At 40.6% G+C, this 7,500-nt stretch overlaps 1 protein-coding gene across 2 annotated transcripts in view; it reads left to right on the top strand.

Annotated features, from left to right (window-relative positions):
• The window catches only part of Pxn (Peroxidasin), a 354,608-nt gene that overhangs the window by 270,254 nt on the left and 76,854 nt on the right, over positions 1-7,500 (top strand). The window lies entirely within an intron of this gene.

Genomic DNA, 7,500 nt, shown 5'->3' with positions numbered 1-7,500 from the left:
AGCGTCCCCTGAGCTACCGAGGGTCTGCAACAGAGATAAGAGAACTTGGTGGCAGCCAAAACAAAAAGGTAACATGTCTCCAACCATGGAAAGGGTTAATCGACATCAGTTTTATTTTCTTTGCTATCAAGAGGGTGCCACTGAAATAAATAGTTTGGTGTCAGTTATGATGAAGGGATCATTGCTAAACCTGCACAGAGGCGGTGAAATCATTAAATGAAGTAAATTGAGTCCTACATATTTGTTTTTGTCAAAGCTAAGCTATATCTTTGTTGACATGTTTGGAATTCTGGTGGTGGAAGGGGTGCATTTTTGAGTCTTTAGATTAAGCCTCGCCAGGAAGAGGGGTGATGGGAGGTGGGGGTGATGGGAGGTGGGGGTGAAAAGGGTGGGGATGAAAAGGAATTTTGTGCGGGAGAAGTGGAAAGAAAAAAAAAGTCTAAATACACATATACGTACATACATGTATACATGCTCATATACATATACATACACATGTACCTGTGTATCTGGGCAGGAGATTCTCCCTAATACGTGTTATATTATAACTGACGGTTTGTACGTATTGTCAAGCTTCTTGTTTTATGTTCTTGATGTTTCTCTTTATTTTTCTTTGGGAATCAGTTAAAGCATGAACTAGTTCACAGAATTTCATCAGTAAAGAAGAAAACTGGATTTATTTTATCCAGAGTATTATACAAAGTTTTGAGAATATTGTCTCATCTTCAGGCGTTAGATTACATGTTTTTTTGGAATGTCATGGGTATAAGATACAACTGGAATGGTATTTTAGGATAGGTCAGTGTTACAATTTTAGAAAAATGTCAAGAAAAGGTTAGGTGGGGTGGAATTGTGGTGGTGTGGGCTTGTAGTGAGAGTTGGATTGTGGTTTAGTTGGGATTATGGTGAAGACAGTATTTTTGCATTAGGCAGGACCAGGAAGTCGTATGTTGTTGAGTGAAGAGGGGTTAATTTCTTTTATGGAGAGGACTCCTAGGATCTGTAGTCTTCGTGTGTGGGAGGATGTGGGGGGGGGGAGTTATACACCGTGTGTTCCTTCTAACATTTTCCTCGTCATTGTATCATTGTAGCAAGTACGTTGTTGGTGGGTTTTGGGGACTCCGAAGGGGTGGTTTACCATGATTTTGGATCATGTGCCGGACTTGCAATGCACAAATGATCAAAGCCAAGTTCATTCACATTATTCTACACGTGAAGCATTCCCCCTCGTGTCAAATCACTCAACAAACACCAAAACAGGTTTTGAGCTGTATTGCAAGCAATTGTATTTACCACTTACTTTAAACACCTGCCAATCTACTGAAATAATTGCAAGGGCATTGGCATGCAAGCCGATTCATTTTGATGCAGCTTGATCTGATTTCCCATAAAGTTTCATTTACGAGTCATGGTCGTTCATACACACCAGTAATTTAACTTGTTCTTTGTCAGTAAAATATGTTGTATAAGTGCCTCCGTCGCTTATAGTGCTGGGCGAGAGAGGCGACTTCAAAAACAGTTTTCCTTCGAGACTCCATCTTGTATTTATGTCCTTTCATCTTGTTTATTGGTACTTGTCTAGGCAACTGCTACTTTGTGCTGAATATTAGTTCTCAGTTTCAGACGTACACATCTCAATACATTTGCTACTTTGATGCTGTGTTTACGACGACATGACGTCACGGCGCGATGCTGAAGTAGATTCCAACCCAGGATCAACACACAACCCGGTTGCGGAGACTTCAAAGCAGCCTCCGTGTATATATTTATTTTCCAATACATTTGATCACAAATCATAGAAAGTTAAAATCATTCAGTTATGTAAACATATGCATTATATATTTATATTGCAGGTTTACGGTGTAACTCGATTGTGTACATTTGTACCCTCAGAAAGAATAATACAAGCTTATTTTGATATTTTCATACATTAATATATGCTAGTCACGTACAAGCGTGTTTAAGAACTATTAACCACCCCATGATTTTTACTACTCAAATGCGATGGCTATTGCTAAGTTTTATGTGTTTTTGTCTTCAAAGAAAATATACTATAGAGCGAAGACAATCCGGAAATTATATAAGACTACTCAACAACAAGGGTTATATTTGCATACTAAAAGCGTAGAACGCAATAACAATGCAGACAATTATATGAATCTATAGTGTATCAGAAAAAGACACACGTACACATGTGATAAATGTCATTGACAGAGATCAACCCGTTACTATTCACCTTTTTTTCAATCTGAAGGGAACCATTGAGCTTTGGGCAAAGAAATAAATCTATTGAGGGGATTACATGTTCTTATATGGAATATTAATGTTCTTACATGAAATAGACTTAATAACCATGTAGTAAACTCTGAAACAACTGGTTATTTTAAGAGAAGATCAGATAGCTTTATGGATAGGAATGGCAGGTGGTATAAGACATGGAACTACTTAGTGTAGTCTTCATGGTCTACTGCAGTTTGTTCCATTCTTATGTTTCGATGTTCTTATGAAAGTGTCCTCATGGTCAGTAAAAACGTAAGTCAAGTTCCTTTGCTACTGAAACACTTCCTGCATTCCATAGAACTCTCTGAAGACAGCCAGAATAAACTATATGGAGTACGTCATTACAGCGGAAACATTAATTGAGGGGATGGCCAAGGTCCATATATGGACCTTGGGGATGGGGACGCTTCCAATACGTACTGTAATCTAGTGAAACTAAATAAAACCACCTGACGACATTCAAAATACAGCTGTTGAGCACAACATCGTGGCCCATTGGTTAATCGAGATGATAAGTAAAGTCACTCGGCGTCAGACAGAACTAAATCCGAAAAGTGCTTCACTCGGTCCACGGCAGAGGTAGAGGTGGTACGTTTTGGTCGTGGCGATTAATTAATTATTAGCCCACTACCACCACAGCCAATGGTGGGTGACTCGCATCCTACCTCCCTCCTGGCATCATATATATTTGGCTAAACGCGTTGTTTGTAGATTCGGTGAAAATGATCAACCTCGTACATTGGAGCTAGAAGTAAACCAGCCCCATTCAGAAACAACGAATTAGTGCCCTAGACAATCGTTTCACGATCATCCTTGAGCCATGAACGATCATTATCGAACAATGAACGCACCGATCAAAACATTCCTTCATATGCGTGTTTTCCATGTCCTGGCTAACGACAAAACGCTCTAGGTATTTAGTCACTTAAATCTTGAACCTTCAAACTACTCTTCATGCAGTCATCCCTGTGGAAATCTTTTTCCAATCACTAAATACGCGGTAGATGAATCTGTTCCATCATTACAGCTAGTACAACTTGTTGGAAACAAAATAAAAGTACAAATTGCGACTTATCCATTGGGATTATAATGTAAAATGATGTGGCTTCTATAGAAAGAAATTAGGGTAGTTAAATCCTAAGCTAGTGTAATGAGAATAGGACCTAAGACATTATTTATGTTATGCGTAACTTGATTATGGCTCCTACGTGATACTTCATATGTAACGGGGATTATGAGTACCCTGTTCAGAGGGACGTAATGAATGCTATGCCGACTGCCACATGGAATAAAGACATTAACGTGGTGGTGGATGTGGTTGAAGGTGGTGGTGGTGGAGGGGGTGGTGGTGGTGGTGGAGGGGGTGGTGGTGGTGGAGGGGGTGGTGGTGGTGGAGGGGGTGGTGGTGGTGGTGGAGGGGGTGGTGGTGGTGGAAGGGGTGGTGGTGGCTCTTGATGGTACTGGTGGTGATGCTGATAGTGGTAGTGCTATGATGGTAGCGGAGGGGTTGATGTCCTGGTGGTGGTATTGGTGGTGGTAGTGATGTGATGATAGTGCAGGGGGGTTATCCTTGTGGTGGTAGTGGTTGATAGTGGTGGGGCCATAGTAGTGGAGGGAATGATGTTCTGGCGGTAGAAGTTGTGGTTGTAGTGGTAGTGGTGGCGGTGATGGTGGGTATGGTAGCGGTCATGGTAATGATGGTGGGATAATTGTGACAGCGGTAGTGGTGGTAGTGGCTGTTTAGCTATATTTGGTGGCGGTCGTGGCATATAATATTGGGGTATGGGGTAGCGATGGTGATGGTATATAATGCGGTGATGATAGTGGTAGTAGTGATCGTCGTGGTGTCTGTGGTGGTGGTGGTGGTGATGAGTGATGATGATGGTGATGATGACGTATCGTCTCCATCATCTTCACTTGTGATCCCAGTGTGGCGACCCCCGCTCGCGGATAGGCATTCGGTGAGTGACACTATTTCACTTGCGCAGGTTGGCCAACCGCCCACCAAGAATGGAACACCACAGTCGAATTTAGAAAGTGCTGCATGGCCACTTTTTTATTAAATAATTGCCTGCGTCAACAGGACAACAAAGCACAATGCAAAGCTGTTGACACGAGGCAAGGCGACCTTTACATGTAGCGTGTTGTGTGGTAGAATTTCCTTATTTTTTTCGAGTGACAATACAACAAAAGAAGAGTGCGAAAATGGCCCATCCATCAGCACTTGTCTCTGTGTACAGAGCTGTCGGCAAAGAACTCGGCCACCAGGTCACGTGAGGAGGCACAAGACCGCCTGTGACTTCTTGTCTTGCGAGGGACCAAGTCGCGGTGGCTTTGGAAGGCACCTCGTTTCTCTTTCGTCGCCTCCTTGAACTGAGTTGTTCAACAGTTACTCGGCCGCAGCAGCCGGTCGTCGTTCGTGTGACTTAGCTACAAATACTCCACTGAAAGCACTCATGCAACACGCACACACACACACACACACACACACACACACACACACACACACACACACACACACACACACACACACACACACACACACACACACACACACACACACACACACACACACACACACACACACACACACACACACACACCACAGACACACACACACACACACATTCTCTCTCTCTCTCTCTCTCTCTCTCTCCTCTTCTCTTCTCTTCTCTTCTCTTCCTCCTCCTGTTCTACTTCCTCTTCCTTCCCATGTCTCATCTCTCTCCGCCCGTTCGCACGCCCAACTTCCGTTCATGCCTAGCATTCCATTTCTCCTCCTCAAGACAGACGCCGCTCAAGGAGCACATCTTGTACCCGTACTGTATGCCGGTCGGATGCCCGAAAAGTTTCATTCCAATGCATCCCACCGCATACCGTATCAATTATTTATTTTTTTAATCTACGCTTAGCTATTTCTATTTTCATAAGGATATTATTTTCAGTGATATATCGTCATAAAAGGATGGAGCCATATTATTTATGACAAAATGGTATGGCATTTATGATTTAGTAACCGCTTGTGAGCGATGAAACAACTGATTGTTTTAAGAGAACATTAGATAACTTTATGGGTAGGGAGGACAGGTGGTAATAGACATGGAACTGCCTAGTATAAGCCTTATGGTCTCTTCCAATCTCCTCCATTCTCACGTCCTTATGTTCTTATTTGTTACGAAGAACATTGGAAGAACTGAAGGTGAGGTCATATTTGTTAGAACATCAAAAAGAACTTGCCAAGAACATAGTAGTAATAGACTAAACTATTGCTCTGAACACACAGTTTCAAAACTTTGTTTTCCTGAAGTGACATGATGATGATGTATTGTTCAAAAGAATAATCCGGGTTTGTATTCTGAAGTTATGTTATGCAGCCTCCTACAGAGTCCAAAAACCTGTCTGGACGTAGTTCCGCCGACAAATAGGTGGTTCCAATGTCACCAAACATATAATTATTAAATTGAATTATCCTCACATGCTGGCAGTGGTATGTAGTACATTTTAGAATTTCAAAGTTCATCTGGGGCACCCCAACGATGGTGATGGTGGTGGTAATAGCGATGATTATAATAGTGATGATGGTGCATATTATGATGACGATGATACTGCTGCTGTTGGAGTTGTTGTTGTTTTGTTGTTGCTGTTGTTGTTGTTGTTGTTACTGTTATTGTTGTTGTTGTTGTTGTTGCTGTTCTGCTGCTGGTATTATTGTTGTTGTTATTGTTGCTGCTGCTGATGTTGTTGTTGTTGATGTTGTTGCTATTATTGTTATGTTATTGTTGTTATTGTTTTTATGTTACTGTTATTTTTTGTTGTTGCTGTTACTATTGCTGTTTGTGTTGTTGCTGTTGTTGTTGTTGTTCTTATGCTAGTGAGCCTGCCGCCACCACATTGGCCTCGCGATTCTTGACTCCAACAATAAAGCAACACATAACACATAAGTACTCGTCTCCTAGACCTGCTCTCTCTCTCTCTCTCTCACTCTCTCTCTCTCTCTCTCTCTCTCTCTCTCTCTCTCTCTCTCTCTCTCTCTCTCTCTCTCTCTCTCTCTCTCTCTCTCTCTCTCTCTCTCTCTTCCTATAAACTGTATATATACATATATTTTTTCTTTAATATTTAGGTGCACAGGTGAATCAAATTTTATATGATCAGTTAAAACAAAGGCATTTGCCTACTAAATCTCGTCAAATATTTGCAACGCTTATAGACAATAAATCTTGGAGTACCTTCGAAGAATACATACAACTTTTGCTGAAAGAATGGAATCTGAGAACCTTGGTTAGTTACCAAACTGCAAGAGGCCCGAAAACATCCCCTTTTGCAAAGGGTTCTTTGTTCATGGATTCTCGCCAGACAAGAGCAAGACAATGCGGTACTGTTGTAGTTAGAATGTGAGTGGAATGCAGATATAGTATCTAGTAATTGTACCAAACCCGGAGTCAGTGTGGAATACAGCCAACAGGCTCAGAAGGGTCGTGGCGGTCCGATGCCTAGAGTAGTCGACTCGTGCACCGAGTTTTGTGGGTTGAAGCCCTCCTCCTTCTTCTTCTCCTAACTCCCCTTCTCCTTCTACTCCTAACCCCCCTTCTCCTCTTCCTTCCTCCTCCTCCTCCTCCCTCTTCTCTTTTTTCTTCCTATATAGTGTATATATATAGATATATATGTATATACATATATGTATGTATATATATACATACATATATATATGATATATATACATATATATATGATATATATACATATATATATATATATATATATATATGTGTGTGTGTGTCTGTGTATATATATATATATATATATATATATATATATATATATATATATAAATATATATATATATATATATATTTATATATTTATGTATATACATGTTTGGAAAATATAGGAAATGTAAATTCCTATGTTACTATGAGTAACCTGATTTACAAATATTCTTGTAATGACCATTCTCCATCAAAGACGTCATTCGTGAAGCGTCACAAAAATTTTCATTGCTCCACGGAACACGAAAAGAAAAACATGATCTTACAACACTTAAATGAATATCTGTCTTCATTTTTTGTCTCTAGACCCATGGAAATGGCTTCATTACTACCATCCAACACCATTTTTTTTATTATTATTATTATTTATTTTTTTTTTTGTCTTGCTGATGCCTCCGCACACCACCCAAGTACCCCCAATCCTGTATCATGTACACTTTGGATAAAAAACTCA

Source organism: Oratosquilla oratoria, chromosome 6, assembly GCF_046742065.1.
Source record: "Oratosquilla oratoria isolate Oo_2021 chromosome 6, ASM4674206v1, whole genome shotgun sequence".
Classification (NCBI taxonomy): Eukaryota; Metazoa; Arthropoda; class Malacostraca; order Stomatopoda; family Squillidae; genus Oratosquilla; species Oratosquilla oratoria.
The sequence above is the reverse complement of the archived record's forward strand: the minus strand, read 5'-3'. Positions and strand labels throughout refer to the sequence as shown.